Raw genomic sequence first — 19,003 nt, forward strand, 5'->3', positions numbered from 1 at the left:
ATTTAAATTACTCTTTTCTGACTGCAACTCCAGGCTCTCTGTCTCCATCTGGCTTCCTTCCCATTTGAAGGAGAAGCATGCCAGGAATGGTTGTGCTCTTAACTTCTGAAGAAGTCCACATATTCCAGGTGTCTACATTGATTTAATCCATTCTTCTCATAGTCTACACTGAACTCCAGGTAGTGAATAAGAAATCAAATTCAAGATTGAGGAGCTTTATCCCTATTGTAAAACATGCAACTTGTCCACTTTCTGAACTTGGTTTCCTTGACTGTATTTAACACCTCATCCTGTCTCCAATCTGATACCGTTATTTGAATGCATATTATAGGTCTTTGGGAAAGGTAAGTGTAGACACATTCTAATTCCTAACAGAGGCTGCCCATGCAGTTTGGAAATCAGTATTTTGTAGAACTCTTTTCATGTTTTAATGAAGACAGTGTCATGGAGATGAAGGCTTTTAGAATCCTGGTATCATGTTACCTGGATTTCAGAACGCTCAATTGGGAAGTACAATTTCACTGACTTTTGGAGTCAAATGTCCTGGGGCTGGACAGGGCATTAGTAATTAGAATTCATTACTCTTTTTCAAAAGTAGAATTGTTGTATTTTTTCCTAGGTAGCTTTTTGTTAAATGAGATTGTACAAGCCTTGAAGTATTATTATGACATTAATAATTGCATATGAATACATTCTGGAATCATTGACCTTAAAAGACATGGCAAGATGTATTATTACCTATTGCAAAGAGTTGTTCCTGGAGAGACCCATGAGTCAGATGAGCTAATGAGATGCACTAGTCCATTCTCGCACTGCTATAAAGAACTACCTGAGACTGGGTAACTGATAAAGAAGGTTCAATTGACTCATGGTTCCACAGGCTGTACAGGAAGAATAACTGGGGAGGCCTCAGGAAACTTACAATCATAATGAAAGGTGAAGAGGAAGCAGGCATATCTTTCACATGGCCAAAGCAGGAGGAAGAAAGTGAAGAAGGAGGTGCTACCCACTTTTTTTTTTTTTTGAGATGGAGTCTCGCTCTTTTGCCCAGGCCTGAGTGCAGTGGCCCTATCTCGGCTCACTGCAAGCTCCGCCTCCTGGGTTCACGCCATTCTCCTGCCTCAGCCTCCCGAGTAGCTGAGACTACAGGCGCCGGCCACCATGCCCGGCTAATTTTTTGTATTTTTAGTAGAGACGGGGTTTCACCATGTTAGCCAGGATGGTCTTGATCTCCTGACCTTGTGATCTGCCCATCTCAGCCTCCCAAAGTGCTGGCTACACCCTTTTAAACAACCAGATCTCGTGAGAACTCACCATCACAAGAACAGCACTCACTATCACAAGAATAGCAAGCGGGAAATCCACCCACATGATCCAATCCCCTCCCACAAGGCTGCTTCTTTAACATTGAGGATTACAATTTGACATGAAGATTTGGGCAGGGACACAGATTCAAAACACATCAGATGCTGATAAGCCAGTGTCATGTGCTTGTAAAAAAAAAAAATTGATGGTAATCAGGAAAAAGAATAGATGTGTTAAGAAAAAAGGCATCTTCTACCAACTGCATTTAATTATTATTTTTTTTGAGACAGTCTCTCTCAGTTACCGAGGCTGGAGTGCAGTGGCACAATCTCGGCTCACTGCAGCCTCCGCCTCCTGGGTTCAAGTGATTCTTGTGTCTCAGCCTCTGGAACAGCTGGGATTACAGGTGCACACCACCATGCCCGGCTAATTTTTGTATTTTTAGTAGAGATGGGGTTTCACCATGTTGGCCTGGCTGGTCTCAAATTCCTGACCTCAAATGATCCCCCCACCTCCACCTCCCAAAATGCTGGGATTACATGGTGAGCCACCGTGCCTGGCCCATTTAATTTTTTTGATGGAATATCTGTACTATTGGATTGTGGAACTATGGAATATACATAGAGTCTACCAAGGCATTTGATATTTTCTAAGTTTGAAATTTGGGTTGTATGGCATTACAACCACATGGATTCAAAATAGATTAAACATCTGGACTAAAAAGATATTGATGGTGAATTAATGTCAGGCCAGAGTGGAAGTTCAGGGAGATGGAATTCAGGGCTCCACTCAGAGCCACATCTGATGTCTTGGAATCAGTGACTTAGATGTTCTAGAAAGGGTAGCCATAGTCATCATGCTGGATGACACACTAGAGAGTGAAATCCATCTCATGAGGCCAGAGTGGTGAGCTAAGCATAAAAATGTGGAATTTAATTGAAATCAATATGGAATCATACATTTGCACCTTAAATTGCTCAGTTACAGCCTGAGAGAGACCTGGTTTAGCAAGTGTGAAACATTGGAAGTTTTATTTTTTATTTTTATTTTTTTTTGAGATGGAGTCTCGCTCTGTTGCCCAGGCTGGAGTGCAGTGGTGCAATCTTAGCTTACTGAAACCTCCACCTCCCAGGTTCGAGCGATTCTCCTGCCTCAGCCTCCTGAGTAGCTGGGACGATAGGTGTGCACCACCATGCCCAGCTAATTTTTGTATTTTTAGTAGAGACAGGCTTTCACCATGTTGGCCAGGCCAGTCTTGAACTCTTGACCACAGGTGATCCGCCTGCCTCGGCCTCCCAAATTCCTGGGATTACAGGTATGAGCCACCACACCCGGCCTCACTGAAAGGTTTTAGTTGACTACAAGCTCAGTATGCATCCATGTCAAGAGTAGTTGACCAAAAACAGAAGGAAAGAAAAAAAGCCCAATACAGCAATTTTAGTTTGGATTAATAGAGGCAAATGGCCTGGAATGAGCAAGGCAACAGGTGCACTCTGCACACCTTGCAGACCCAGATAACTCCTGGAATACTGTGCTTAATTCTGGGCTGGACCCACCAACCTGGGACACATATCAGGAAGAGAGTGCCTGCAGGCCCCTTGTTTGGAGTGTTCTGTAATCTCAGTCCTGAGCCTAGGCTTCCACATTATGAGAAAAAGGCATTCATTCATTCATTCATTCATTCATTTAGCACTTATTCTCTCAAAAGCCCTTGAATGTGTTCAAAGGTGGATCTACTTTGAAGCGGTGAAACTGAAGCTTCAAACTCCTTTCTTGCCTCAGTTTTTCTTCCAAGGTGTTGGATAAGCCTCAGCAATGTGTTTGTATTCTCATATGTTTTTCCTAAATTCATAAACCTAATACATTATAAGTGTCATTGTTACTGAATCAAACTTGGGTTCCCCCACCCAATGCAGCAGAGCCAAACACTGACATGGGGATTTTCAGTGAGAGAAAGTGAAGTGGTTATTGCAGGGTGCCAAGCAAGGAGAAGCAGGTAACTCATGCATAAGACCTGAACTCTCTGATGGCTTGCAAGGAGGGGTTTTTAAAGATGGGAAAGCAGAGGTTACAGGCAAAACCATAAATCAATGCATGGAGGCTCTACGTTGGTTTGACCTAAAAAGATGGGACATCTAAAAATGGGGGCATGGGGGCACAGGTAATACATGGTTTCTGATTTCAAAGGTTTTCTGATTTGAAATTGGTTCAGGAGGCAAAGCTTTGTTTAAAAATTAGGGTTCAGTAGAAAACAATGTTAGCTCTGGCCTGTGAGCATGGCTTCCTCCAGGTCCCGCAGGAAGAAATTTAGAACAACGGGGGTCAGGGTTCAGGCCTCAGCTTCCCCTCATCTGAGGTCTCTGTGTCAGTGGATCCATTTGTTGAGGGTCTGGGTTTCTGAAAAGCAACTTGGGGTCATATGTTAAGATGTTATCTTTAGTTTCTATAGGGGACCAAACATCTCTTCACTGTAACTTCCTTGGCTATCATTTTAAGCCACTATTACCTTCTTGATTATCAAGTTGCTCATTTACATCTCAGAGCTGGCTGGGTGCCTAGAATTTCCCTTGAAGGAACTCAAGATTTTCCTTTGGCAGTGGGCTGGGCATGGTGGCTCATACCTATAATCCCAGCACTTTGGGAAGCCGAGGAAGGGGGATCACTTGAGGTCAGGACTTAGAGACCAGCCTGGCCAACGTGGTGAAACCCTGTCTCTACTGAAAATACAAAAATTAGCCAGTGTGTTGGTGCTTACCTGTAATCCCAGCTACTGAGGAGGCTGAGGCAGGAGAATCACCTGAACCTAGGAGGCAGAGGTTACAGTGAGCCAAGATTGTGCCACTGCACTCCAGCCTGGGTGACAGAGCAAGGCTCCGTCTCAAAAAAAAAAAAAAATATATATATATATATAACATGAAGGATACAGCACCACTGAAAGAACATCTATGACCTATTGGTAAATGAGGGTCATTGTAAAATTGTGATTTATAATAAGACATATATATTATATTCCCCCATCTCCTTGCATATGGCTCCTAAAAGGTTTTGTAATCTCCAAAGTGATTTTTTTTTTCTTTGAAACCGAGTTTTGCTGTTGTTGCTGAGGCTGGAGTGCAGCAGTGCCATGTTGGCTCATTGCAACCTCTGTCTCCCGGGTTCAAGCAATTCTCCTGCCTGGGATTACAGGTGCCTGCCACCACACCTGGCTAATCTTTTGTATTTTTAGTAGAGATGGAGTTTCACCGTGTTGGCCAGGCTGGTCTTGAACTCCTGACCTCAGATGATCCACATGCCTCAGCCTCCCAAAATGCTGGGATTACAGGTGTGAGCCACCATGCCCAGCTGCAGTGTGTCTTTTGGTAGGCTAATATGATGACTGGTGGCTGCTGGCTCCTGCAGAGCCTCAGGATGGGACTGGTTGCCAGGGGAAACAACCACGTGTTTAGAAGGTTGGAACTTTCAGCCCAACCCTCGACCTCCAGACAGGGGAGAGGGGTTGAAGGTTGTGTTGATCATCAGTGGCCAATGATGTAATCAATCATACCTATGTCATGAAGCCTCCATGAAAACCTTAAAGGACAGGGTTCAGGGGCCTTCTGGATAGCGGGACACATTGGGGTTCCTGGAGGGTGGTAAGCCTGGAGAAAGCGCAGAAGCTCCCCTCCCCTTCCCACATGCCTGGCCTCATGCTCATCTCCCATCTGGCTGTTCATCTCTATCCTCTGTAATATCCTTTGCAATAAATAGGTGAACATAAACATTTCCCTGAGTTATATGAGCTGTTCTGGCAAATTAATCGAACTCAAGGGGGGGTTGTGAGAATCCCTGATTGATAGTTGGTCAGAAGCACAAATCACAACCTAGGGCTTGTGATTGGCATCTGAAGAGGGGGGTAGTTTTTGGACTGAGTCTTAAATCTGATGCTATCTCTGGATAGATTGTATCAGAACTGAATTGAATTGAATTATAGGACCTCCAGTTGGTGTCTGCTGGAGAACTGCTTGGTTGGTGTGTGGGGGAAACACCCCCCTCCATATCCTACACATCTGATGTCAGAAGTGTTGTGTTGAGTGATGTGTGATTTTCTTTTTTTCCTATCTCTCAGAGTCATCAAGACAAAGAGTATTTGAGATTTGTCCTTGTGCAAGAAATGTCTCCAAATCTTACAGTTATCAAAGAAATTAACTTTATAAACATAATATCACTATTAACAAGTTATGATGCTCAAATAAACATTTGCAAACCCTCGATAATACGAACCTAGTTTTAGTCAACCATACTTGCTAGCAAAAATGATATTACAAATTTAAAAATCATTTCAAAAGGCAATCAAGGGTTATGTGGCCAAAAAATTGGAGGTTAAAAATGTATTACAAAGGGGTGTCAGGTAGTTAAGAAATAAACATATCTGTTCTTTTCCTGGTTTTGTTATATTTGTCTATTTTTAAAATTTGTAATTGGTAGTGCGCTCTTCCTTCATTCTAAATAAATACTCACTTTGTACTGAATCCGGTGTTTATAATTTTAGATTATTTTTCTTAAAGAAGGCTTTTCAAATTGTATAAGCTACAGGAGCCACAAAACCTACATCCACCCTGGCTGAGTTTTAGAGAAATTTAAATACAGATGTGGCCAGTGACTGGCAAAGGAGTTTATTATTGGGAACAAGCCCCACAAAATCTGGCCATAAACTGGCCCCAAAACTGGCCATAAACAAAATCTCTGCAGCACTGTGACATGTTCATGATGGCCATAAAGCCCACCCTGGAAGGCTGTGGGTTTACCGGAATGAGGGCTGGGCAGAAAGCCGCTTAAAGGCATTCTTAAGCCACAAACAATAGCATGAGCAATCTGTGCCTTAAGGATATGCTCCTGCTGCAGTTAACTGGCCCAACCTATTCCTTTAATTCAGCCCATCCCTTCATTTCCCATAAGGGATAATTTTAGTTAATCAAATATTTATAGGCTCTCAGCTCTGAAGGCTCTGAGACCCCTGATTTCCCACTTCTAGCACTGCTGGTTTAGGGTGTGTGTCTTTAATTCCTCTAGTGCTGCTGGGTTAGGGTCTCCTTGACTGAACTGGTCTCGGCAAGTGTCACCCAACATGGGGCTCGAATCCTGGTGGAAGGGTCACCGGAGTGACAGTTGGAGAACGTGGAACTAGCTGGAGGACACCCGAGTACTCTTAAAGCAATCCCTGTGGTGAGTAAGAAGGGGAGCTCAGAAGTGTCAGGGTAACAATGGGACAAGTGTGGGGTCTGGTTTGTTCCGTATTGGAACTTTTTCACACTGATAATGAGGAGGAAGGAGAGTATAGTGAAGTAACAGAAGAGGTTACAGAACATGTTTATTTACCAGCTAAAGCTAAAGTGGCAAAGGAAGGAGAGGTTCATCCCTACCCTTTTGCACTCCCTCATTATTATTTTGAAGATAAAAACCCTCAAGATCTTTCTTTTCTGGAGGACACTGGGGGAAAAGTAGTTGCCCCAGTGACTGTTCAAGCAGCACCTCAAGTGACCGCTCTCAGTTCTATTCAGGCAGGAATTTAGCAAGCTAGATGAGAAGGTGATTTAGAGGCTTGGCAGTTCTCTGTTAGAATACACCCCCCAGATCAACAGGGAAATATTATAGCTACATTTGAGCCATCTCCTGTTAAATTACTCAAAGAATTTAAACAAGCTATAAATCAGTATGGACCAGGTTCTCGTTTTGCAATGGGACTGTTAAAGAATGTTGCTGTTTCTAGTCGGATGATTCCTACTGACTGGGACACTCTTACTCGAGCTTGTCTAACTCCTGCTCAGTTCTTACAATTTAAAACTTGGTGGGCAGATGAAGCTTCCATTCAGGCTGCTCACAATGCCCAGGCCCACCCTCAAATTAATATAACTGCAGACCAACTTTTGGGGGTTGGCAGCCAGGCTGGTTTAGATGCACAACTGGTCATGCAGGATGATGCCTTAGAACAGCTTAGAGGAGTGTGCATTAGAGCTTGGGAAAAAATCACTTCAGGTGGGGAACAATACCCTTCCTTTAGTGCTATAAAACAGGGACCAAGAGAACTATACATTGATTTTATAGCTCTGTTACAGGAGTCTCTTAAACAGATGATTGCAGATTCAGCTGCTCAGGATATAGTGTTGCAGTTATTAGCTTTCAACAATGCTAATCCCGATTGCCAGGCTGCTCTGCAACCTATCAGAGGGAAAGCACATTAAGTTGATTATATCAAGGCCTGTGATGATATTGGATGTAATCTGCATAAAGCTACTCTGCTAGCACAGGCAATGGCAGGACTGAGAGTGGATAAGGGAAATACTCCATTTCCTGGAGCTTGTTTTAACTGTGGGAAGCATGGTCATACTAAAAAAGAATGTAGAAAAAAATCAGTGAGTCAGGCAGCCAGATAGGGGAAAAAGGAAAACTGCTGATCCTGAAATATGTCCAAATGTAAAAAAGGAAAACATTGGGCTAATCAATGTCACTCTAAGTTTGATAAAGAAGGGAACCTGATTTCAGGAAATGCCATGAGGGACCCATCCCGGGCCCCATTCTAAACCAGGGCATTTCCAGCTCAGGCCATTCCCTCACCCCTGTACAAGGTCTGTCTCCCCCACAGCCAGTAGTGCCACAGTAGATTTATGCTGCATGAAAGTTGTGAACCTGGGGAACCCCTGCAAAAGGTCCCAACAGGAGTCTCTGGACCCTTGCCAGCAGAGACAATAGGATTACTTTTAGGAAGGTCTAGTTTAAGTTTAAAAGGCATACAAATACATACAGGAGTCATTGATTCAGATTATAATGGGGAAATTCAAATTGTTGTATCTACTTCTGTTCCCTGGAAAGCAGAGCCAGGAGAGTGTATGGCACAGCTCCTGATCGTGCCATATGTGGGAATGGGAAAAAGTGAAATTAAATGAGCAGGAGGATTTGGAAGCACAAATAAACAAGGCAAAGCAGCTTATTGGGTAAATCAAATTACTGATAAATGTCCTACCTGTGAAAAAACTATACAGGGAAAGAAATTTAAAAGTATGGTAGATATAGGAGCAGACATTTCAATCATTTCTCTACAGCACTGGACATCTGTGTGGCCAATTCAACCCACTCAATTTAACATAGTTGGAGTTGGTAAAGCCCCTGAAGTATATCAAAGTAGTTATATTTTGCATTTTGAAGGGCCCGATGGATAACATGTGACTATTCAACCAATTATAACTTCTGTACCTATAAATTTACGGGGAAGAGATTTATTACAACAATGGGGAGCACAAGTTCTAATTCCAGAACAATTTTATAGCCCTCAAAGTAAACATATGATGCATGAAATGGGATATGTCCCTGGTATGGGACTAGAAAAAATTTGCAAGGTTTGAAAGAACCGCTTCAAGCAGAAAAACAAAGTTCTCGCCAAAGATTAGGAAATAACTTTTGATGGTGGTCATTGTTAAGCCTCCAGAACCTATACCTTTAAAATGGTTAACAGATAAGCCAAGATAGAGCATTGGCTGCTAAGTAAAGAGAAACTGGAAAGATGGCCGAATAGGAACAGCTCTGGTCTACAGCTCCCAGCATGAGCGACGCAGAGGACAGGTGATTTCTGCATTTCCATCTGAGGTACCGTGTTCATCTCACTAGGGAGTGCCAGACAGTGGGCACAAGTCAGTGGGTGAGTGCACCATGCGCCAGCAGAAGCAGGGGCGAGGCATTGCCTCACTCGGGAAGCTCAAGGGGTCAGGGAGTTCCCTTTCCTAGTCAAAGAAAGGGGTGACAGACAGCACCTGGAAAATTGGACCACTCCCACCCGAATACTGTGCTTTTCCGATGGGCTTAGGAAATGGTGCCCCAGGAGATTATAGCCCGCACCTGGCTCAGAGGGTCCTACGCCCATGGAGTCTCGCTGATTGCTAGCACAGCAGTCTGAGATCAAACAGCAAGTTGGCAGCGAGGCTGGGGGAGGAGCGCCAGCCATTGCCCAGGCTCGCTTAGGTAAACAAAGCAGCTGGGAAGCTTGAACTGGGTGGAGCCCACCACAGCTCAAGGAGGCCTGCCTGCCTCTGTAGGCTCCACCTCTGGGGGCAGGGCGCAGACAATCAAAAAGACAGCAGTAACCTCTGCAGACTTAAATGTCCCTGATAGCTTTGAGGAGAGCAGTGGTTTTCCCAGCACGCAGCTGGAGATCTGAGAACGGGCAGACTGCCTCCTTAAGTGGGTCCCTGACCCCTGACCCCCAAGCAGCCTAACTGGGAGGCACCCCCCAGCAGGGGCAGACTGACACCTCACATGGCCGGCCAGGTACTCCAATGGACCTGCAGCTGAGGGTCCTGTCTGTTAGAAGGAAAACTAACAGAAAGGACATCCACACCAAAAACCCATCTGTACATCACCATCATCAAAGACCAAAAGTAGATAAAACCACAAAGATAGGGAAAAAACAGAGCAGAAAAACTGGAAACTCTAAAAAGCAGAGTACCTCTCCTCCTCCAAAGGAATGCAGTTCCTCACCAGCAACGGAACAAAGCTGGACGGAGAATGACTTTGATGAGCTGAGAGAAGAAGGCTTCAGACGATCAAATTACTCCGAGCTATGGGAGGATATTCAAACCAAAGGGAAAGAAGTTGAAAACTTTGAAAAACATTTAGAAGAATGTATAACTAGAATAACCAATACAGAGAAGTGCTTAAAGGAGCTGATGGAGCTGAAAACCAAGGCTCGAGAACTACGTGAAGAATGCAGAAGCCTCAGGAGCCGATGCGATCAAATGGAAGAAAGGGTATCAGCCCTGGAAGATGAAATGAATGAAATGAAATGAGAAGGGAAGTTTAGAGAAAAAATAATAAAAAGAAATGAGCAAAGCCTCCAAGAAATGTGGGACTATGTGAAAAGACCAAATCTACGTCTGATTGGTGTACCTGAAAGTGACGGGGAGAATGGAAACAAGTTGGAAAACACTGCAGGATATTATCCAGGAGAACTTCCCCAATCTAGCGAGGCAGGCCAACATTCAGAATCAGGAAATACAGAGAACGCCACAAAGATACTCCTCGAGAAGAGCAACTCCAAGACACATAATTGTCAGATTCACCAAAGTTGAAATGAAGGAAAAAATGTTAAGGGCAGCCAGAGAGAAAGGTCAGGTTACCATCAAAGGGAAGCCCATCAGACTAACAGCGGATCTCTTGGCAGAAACCCTACAAGCCAGAAGAGAGTGGGGGCCAATATTCAACATTCTTAAAGAAAAGAATTTTCAACCCAGAGTTTCATATCCAGCCAAACTAAGCTTCATAAGTGAAGGAGAAATAAAATACTTTACAGACAAGCAAATGCTGAGAGATTTTGTCACCACCAGGCCTGCCCTAAAAGAGCTCCTGAAGGAAGCACTAAACATGGAAAGGAACAACCAGTACCAGCCACTGCAAAATCATGCCAAAATGTAAAGACCATCGAGACTAGGAAGAGACTGCATCAACTAACGAGCAAAACAACCAGCTAACATCATAATGACAAGATCAAATTCACACATAACAATATTAACTTTAAATGTAAATGGACTAAATGCTCCAATTAAAAGACACAGACTGGCAAATTGGATAAAGACTCAAGACCCATCAGTGTGCTGTGTTCAGGAAACCCATCTCATGTGCAGAGACACACATAGGCTCAAAATAAAGGGATGGAGGAAGATCTAACAAGAAAATGGAAAACAAAATAAGGCAGGGGTTGCAATCCTAGTCTCTGATAAAACAGACTTTAAACCAACAAAGATCAAAAGAGACAAAGAAGGCCATTACAGAATGGTAAAGGGATTAATTCAACAAGAAGAGCTAACTATCCTAAATATATATGCACCCAATACAGGAGCACCCAGATTCATAAAGCAAGTCCTGAGTGACCTACAAAGAGACTTAGACTCCCACACATTAATAATGGGAGACTTTAACACCCCACTGTCAACATTAGACAGATCAACGAGACAGAAAGTCAACAAGGATACCCAGGAACTGAACTCAGCTCTGCACCAAGTGGACCTAATAGACATCTACAGAACTCTCCACCCCAAATCAACAGAATATACATTCTTTTCAGCACCACACCACACCTATTCCAAAATTGACCACATACTTGGAAGTAAAGCTCTCCTCAATAAATGTAAAGGAACAGAAATTATAACAAACTATCTCTCAGATCACAGTGCAATCAAGCTAGAACTCAGGATTAAGAATCTCACTCAAAACCGCTCAACTACATGGAAACGGAACAACCTGCTCCTGAATGACTACTGGGTACATAACGAAATGAAGGCAGAAATAAAGATGTTCTTTGAAACCAATGAGAACCAAGACACAACATACCAGAATCTCTGGGATGCATTCAAAGCAATGTGTAGAGGGAAATTTATAGCACTAAATGCCCACAAGTGAAAGCAGGAAAGATCCAAAATTGACACCCTAACATCACAATTAAAAGAACTAGAAAAGCAAGAGCAAACACATTCAACAGCTAGCAGAAGGCAAGAAATAACTAAAATCAGAGCAGAACTGAAGGCAATAGAGACACAAAAAACCCTTCAAAAAATTAATGAATCCAGGAGCTGGTTTTTTGAAATGATCAACAAAATTGATAGAGCACTAGCAAGATTAATAAAGAAAAAAAGAGAGAAGAATCAAATAGATGCAATAAAAAATGATAAAGGGGATATCACCACCGATCCCACAGAAATACAAACTACCATCAGAGAATACTACAAACACCTCTACGCAAATAAACTAGAAAATCTAGAAGAAATGGATAAATTCCTCAACACATACACCCTCCCAAGACTAAAGCAGGAAGAAGTTGAATCTCTGAATAGACCAATAACAGGAGCTGAAATTGTGGCAATAATCAATAGCTTACCAACCAAAAGAAGTCCAGGACCAGATGGGTTCACAGCCGAATTCTACCAGAGGTACAAGGAGGAACTGGTACCATTCCTTCTGAAACTAGTCCAATCAATAGAAAAAGAGGGAATCCTCCCTAACTCATTTTATGAGGCCAGCATCATCCTGATACCAAAGCCCGGCAGAGACACAACAAAAAAAGAAAATTTTAGATCAATATCCTTGATGAACATTGATGCAAAAATCCTCAATAAAATACTGGCAAACAGAATCCAGCAGCACATCAGAAAGCTTATCCACCATGATCAAGTGGGCTTCATCCCTGGGATGCAAGGCTGGTTCAATATATGCAAATCAATAAATGTAATCCAGCATATAAACAGAACCAAAGACAAAAACCACATGATTATCTCAATAGATGCAGAAAAGGCCTTTGACAAAATTCAACAACCCTTCATGCTAAAAACTCTCAATAAATTAGGTATTGATCGGACGTATCTCAAAATAATAAGAGCTATCTATGACAAACACACAGCCAATATCATACTGAATGGGCAAAAACTGGAAGCATTCCCTTTGAAAACTGGCACAAGACAGGGATGCCCTCTCTCACCACTTCTATTCAACATAGTGTTGGAAGTTCTGTCCAGGGCAATTAGGCAGGAGAAGGAAATAAAGGGTATTCAATTAGGAAAAGAGGAAGTCAAATTGTCCCTGTTTGCAGATGACATGATTGTATATCTAGAAAACCCCATCGTCTCAGCCCAAAATCTCCTGAAGCTGATAAGCAACTTCAGCAAAGTCTCAGGATACAAAATCAATGTACAAAAATCACAAGCATTCTTATACATCAATAACAGACAAACAGAGAGCCAAATCATGAGTGAACTCCCATTCACAATTGCTTCAAAGAGAATAAAATACCTAGGAATCCAACTTACAAGGGATGTGAAGGACCTCTTTAAGGAAAACTACAAACCACTGCTCAGGGAAATAAAAGAGGATACAAACAAATGGAAGAACATTCCATGCTCATGGGTAGGAAGAATCAATATCGTGAAAATGGCCATACTGCCCAAGGTAATTTACAGATTCAATGCCATCCCCATCAAGCTACCAATGACTTTCTTCACAGAATTGGAAAAAAACTACTTAAAAGTTCATATGGAACCAAAAAAGAGCCCGCATCGCCAAGTCAATCCTAAGCCAAAAGAACAAAACTGGAGGCATCACACTACCTGACTTCAAACTATACTACAAGGCTACAGTAACCAAAACAGCATGGTACTGGTACCAAAACAGAGATATAGATCAATGGAACAGAACAGAGCCCTCAGAAATAACACCACATATCTACAACTATCTGATCTTTGACAAACCTGAGAAAAACAAGAAATGGGGAAAGGATTCCCTATTTAATAAATGGTGCTGGGAAAACTGGCTAGCCATATGTAGAAAGCTGAAACTGGATCACTTCCTTACACCTTATACAAAAATCAATTCAAGATGGATTAAAGACTTAAATGTTAGACCTAAAACCATAAAAACCCTAGAAGAAAACCTAGGCATTACCATTCAGGACATAGGCATGGGCAAGGATTTCATGTCTAAAACACCAAAAGCAATGGCAACAAAAGCCAAAATTGACAAATGGGATCTAATTAAACTAAAGAGCTTCTGCACAGCAAAAGAAACTACCATCAGAGTGAACAGGCAACCTACAAAATGGGAGACAATTTTCGCAATCTACTCATCTGACAAAGGGCTAATATCCAGAATCTACAATGAACTCCAACAAATTTACAAGAAAAAAACAAACAACCCCATCAACAAGTGGGCGAAGGACATGAACAGACACTTCTCAAAAGAAGACATTTATGCAGCCAAAAAACATGAAAAAATGCTCACCATCACTGGCCATCAGAGAAATGCAAATCAAAACCACAATGAGATAGCATGTCACACCAGTTAGAATGGCAATCATTAAAAAGTCAGGAAACAACAGGTGCTGGAGAGGATGTGGAGAAATAGGAACACTTTTACACTGTTGGTGGGGCTGTAAACTAGTTCAACCATTGTGGAAGTCAGTGTGGCGATTCCTCAGGGATCTAGAACTAGAAATTACATTCAACCCAGCCATCCCATTACTGGGTATATACCCAAAGGACTATAAATCATGCTGCTATAAAGACACATGCACACGTATGTTTATTGCGGCATTATTCACAACAGCAAAGACTTGGAACCAACCCAAATGTCCAACAATGATAGACTGGATTAAGAACATGTGGCACATATACACCATGGAATACTATGCAGCCATAAAAAATGATGAGTTCATGTCCTTTGTAGGGACATGGATGATATTGGAAATCATCATTCTCAGTAAACTATCGCAAGAACAAAAAACCAAACACCGCATATTCTCACTCATAGGTGGGAATTGAACAATGAGAACACATGGACACAGGAAGGGGAACATCACACTTTGGGGACTGTTGTGGGGTGGAGGGAGGGGGGAGGGATAGCATTGGGAGATATACCTAATGCTAGATGACGAGTTAGTGGGTGCAGCACACCAGCATGGCACATGTATACATATGTAACTTACCTGCACATTGCGCACATGTACCATAAAACCTAAAGTATAATAATAAAAAAAAAAGTAAAGAGAAACTGGAGGCTTTAAAGGAATTATTTACTGAACAATTAGAAAATGGGTGCATAGCTCCAACATTTTCCCCTTGGAATTCTCCAGTTTTCATAATTAAGAAAAAAATCAGGTCAATGGAGAACGTTAACTGACTTAAGAGCCATGAATTCAGTTATATGACCTATGGGAGCATTACAGCCAGGATTGCCTTCTCCTGCTGTAATTCCAAAAAATTTGCCTTTAATAGTCATAGATTTAAAAGACTGTTTCTTTACTATCCCTTTAGCTGAGCAAGACTGTGAATGGTTTGCATTTACAATTCCTGCAGTAAACAACTTGCAGCCTGCTAAGCATTTTCATTGTTTCACAGATGGGTCTAGTAATGGTAAATCTTCTTATTCTGGCTCAAAAAGTAAAGTTTTCCAGACATCCTATACTTCAGCTCAAAAAGCAGAGCTTGTAGTAGTAATTGAGGTATTGACTACTTTTGATATGCCTATTAATGTGATTTCTGATTCTTCATATGTGGTTCACTCCACACAGTTAATTGAAAATGCTCAGTTACAATTTCATACAGATGAACAACTGATGACTTTATTTACCCAATTGCAAACAGCAGTTAGAAGTAGAATGCATCCTTTTTACAGCACTCACATTAGGGCTCATACACCTCTTCCAGGACCTTTGACTGAAGGGAATCAAATGGCCGATCACCCGGTTGCTAATGCAATATCTAATGCTAGACACTTTCACAATTTAACCCATGTTAATGCCTCTGGTCTCAAATGCAGATACAGCATTACCTGGAAAGAAGCTAAAGCTATTATGCAGCGATGCCCAACTTGACAAATGGTATGTATATTCCTCACCTTTTACAGGAACCTAACTCTCTTTGGCAAATGGATGTCACACATGTTCCCTCATTTGGGAGACTAGCTTATGTACATGTATGTGTGGACACCTTTTCTCACTTTGTCTGGGCTACATGCCAAACAGGAGAGTCTTCTGCCTGTGTTAAACATCATCTTTTACAGTGTTTTGCAGTGATTGGCATTCCAGCTTCTATTAAAACAGATAATGTCCCAGGCTATACTAGCCAAGCTCTAGCTACATTTTTCTCTATGTGGAATATTAAACACATTACTGGTATCCCATACAATTCTCAAGGACAAGCCATAGTGGAAAGAATGACTCTTTCCCTAAAACAGCAGTTGCACAAGTAGAAAGGGGGAGACAGAGAATATGGAACCCCACAGATGCAACTGAATCTAGCATTATTAACTAAATTTTTTGAGCCTGCCCAAAAGGCCAAATGTTATCAGCAGCTGAACAGCATCTACAGAAACCAGCTGCAAAGACAGAAGCAGAACAACTGATTTGGTGGAGATATCCGATAACAAAAATTTGGGAAATAGGTAAAATAATAACTTGGGGTAGAGGTTATTCTTGTGTTTCTCCAGGCCAAAATCAACATCCAATTTGGATACCATCAAGATACCTGAAACCTTATCATGAGCCAGATTCTGGGAGGATCCCAAGGACCCCTCAGTTGCAGCCATGGCGAGACTGACACTGAGGAGGACCCCAACTGTCACAAGCAACACCTGTCGAACACAGCCACCCACCTGGGGACAGATCAAGAAGCTGTCACAGATGGCAGAAGAAAACGTGAGGAAAGCGGGACAACCAGTCACAATGAGTAATTTAATGGTAGCTATGATAGCGGTTATCACCACTGCCATGAGTATTCCTTCAATAAAGGCTGACACAGAGAACAATGATACTTATGGACATATTTATCAATCTTGGCTGGTAATAATGCCTGGATATAATCACTCTATGACATAGTTACACATGCTTTCTGATCTCAGTATTTACCATAATAAATCTGCTCCTATAATTGAAGCATCCTACCCTCAAAAACCTATTTGTAAACAAAATTGAACCTGGCCAGAAATAACGAACATACTTGTTTAGGAAGATTGCATTGCAGAACAGGCAGAGGTGCTGCACAATGATTCCTGTGGAATCATTATTAATTGGTCCCCTAAGGGGATGTTTAGTTTGAATTACACCTCTCAGTCTGCATGCCACGGCCACTCTATGTTCAGCTGGTCTGAACAAAATGGTCAGATGGTAGAAATGATAAGAAGTACGGCAAGAGTTCCTATCATCTGGAACCATGGTGGTATAGTGGCACCTCAACCTCAAATGATATGGCCCACTGTAGGAGCTAAACATTAAGGATTTGTGTAAACTATTAATAGCTCTTAATAAGATCAAAATTTGGGAAAGAGTAAAAAAGCACCTTGAAGTACACTCTACAAACTTGTTTTTGGATATAGCAAAATTAAAAGAACAAGTATTTAAAGCATCCCAGGCACACCTGACCTTAATGCCAAGAACTGGAGTGCTTAAAGGAGCTGCAAACAGATTAGCAGCTAGTAACCCATTAAAATGGATAAAAACACTTGGAAGCTCTGTAATTTCAATGATGATTGTGCTTTTAATCTGTGTTGTTTGTCTTTGTATAGTCTGCAGATGTGGATCCTGACTCCTGTGAGAAGTAGCTCACCATGACAAAGCTGCCTTTGCTTTTATCAATTTGCAAATCAAAGAAGGGGGACATGTTGGGAACAAGCCCCACCCCCAATCTGGCCATAAACTGGCCCCAAAACTGGCCATAAACAAAATCTCTGCAGCACTGTGACATGTTCAAGATGGCCATAAAGCCCATGCTGGAAGGTTATGGGTTTACTGGAATGAGGGCAAGGAACACCTGGCCTGCCCAGGGTGGAAAACTGCTTAAAGGCATTCTTAAGCCACAAACAATAGAATGAGCAATCTGTGCCTTAAGGACATGCTCTGCTGCAGTTAACTAGCCCAACCTATTCCTTTAATTTGGCCCATCCCTTCGTTTCCCATAAGGGATACTTTTAGTTAATAGAATATCTATGGAAACAATGCTAATGACTGGCTTGCTGTTAATAAATACATGGGTAAATCTCTGTTCGGGGCTCTCAGCTCTGAAGGCTGTGAGACCCCTGATTTCCCACTATACACCTCAATATTTCTGTGTGTGTGTCTTTAATTCCTCTAGCGCCACTGGGTTAGGGTCTCCCTGTCTGAGCTGGTCTCGGCAGTTTATCATATAGGAGGAGAGATGAGACAAATTCATCCAAGAAGAATGCCTGGCGGGATGTGACAAGTCTCAAGAGAAATGTTAATGATTTTGGGGGTTCAGGGGTCTCTGGGGACACCTTCACCAACATCTCAGCTCTCCCTGCCAGCCTTTTTTTTTTTTTCTTCTAGAGACAGGGTCTTGCTTTGTCACCCAGGCTGGAGTGAAGTGGTGCAATCATAGCTCACTGTAACCTGAGCTCAAGCAATCCTCTCACCTCAGCCTCCTGAGTAGGTGGGATGACAGGTGCACACCACCACACTGGGCTAATTTTTATATTTTTTGTAGAGAAAGGATCTTGCTATGTTGCCCAGGCTGATCTCAAACTCCTGGCTTCAAGCCCTCTTCCTGCCTTGGCCTCTCAAAGTGCTGGGATTACAGGCATGAGCCACTGCACCTGGACCCTTCTTTTTAAAAAAAATTTTAGATTCGGGGGTACATCTGCATGTTTATTACATGGGTATATTGCATAATGGTAAGCATTAGGCTTCTAGTAAACGTATCACTTAAATATTGAACATTGTATCCAATAGGTAGTTTTTCAACCTCTCCCTCCCTGGCCACTTTGGGAATCATCAGTGTCTATTATTTTCCATCTTTCTGTCCATGTATACCAAATGTTCGCCTCCCACTTATAAGTGAGAACAGCTTTCTGCTTCTGAGTTAGTTCACTTAGGATAATGGCCTCCAGCTCCATCCATGTTCCTGCAAAGGACATGGTTTCATTTATTTTTATGTCAGCCAGACCTTCTTGCATTCACAATACTCTTCCTAAAAGGAAGGCTGCTTAAAAAAAAATTACCCTTCCATGTATAAACTACATGCTTAAAATGACACATCCATGTCTCTCTTATGCTGTTTTCCTGGCCTGTAATGTCTTTCCCGCAAAGGAATGTCCTGAGTCCACAGCAGTGTTACAGAGAGGCAGTGGATTCCAGGCTTGAGACCTGGGCTCCCTTCCTCACCAGCTACATGAGCATGGT

At 42.2% G+C, this 19,003-nt stretch overlaps 1 long non-coding RNA gene across 1 annotated transcript in view; it reads left to right on the plus strand.

The window, feature by feature from the left end:
* The window catches only part of LOC129060651 (uncharacterized), a 39,213-nt gene extending 22,593 nt beyond the window's left edge, over nt 1–16,620 (plus strand). The window contains exons 3-5 of the long non-coding RNA XR_008527499.1: nt 6,355–6,507; nt 15,631–15,691; nt 16,300–16,620. This is a non-coding gene — a long non-coding RNA (uncharacterized LOC129060651). The remainder of the gene's footprint in view (nt 1–6,354; nt 6,508–15,630; nt 15,692–16,299) is intronic.
* The last annotated feature ends 2,383 nt before the right edge of the window (nt 16,621–19,003 follow it).

This window comes from Pongo abelii, chromosome 6 (assembly GCF_028885655.2).
Source record: "Pongo abelii isolate AG06213 chromosome 6, NHGRI_mPonAbe1-v2.0_pri, whole genome shotgun sequence".
In the NCBI taxonomy this organism is placed as follows: domain Eukaryota; kingdom Metazoa; phylum Chordata; class Mammalia; order Primates; family Hominidae; genus Pongo; species Pongo abelii.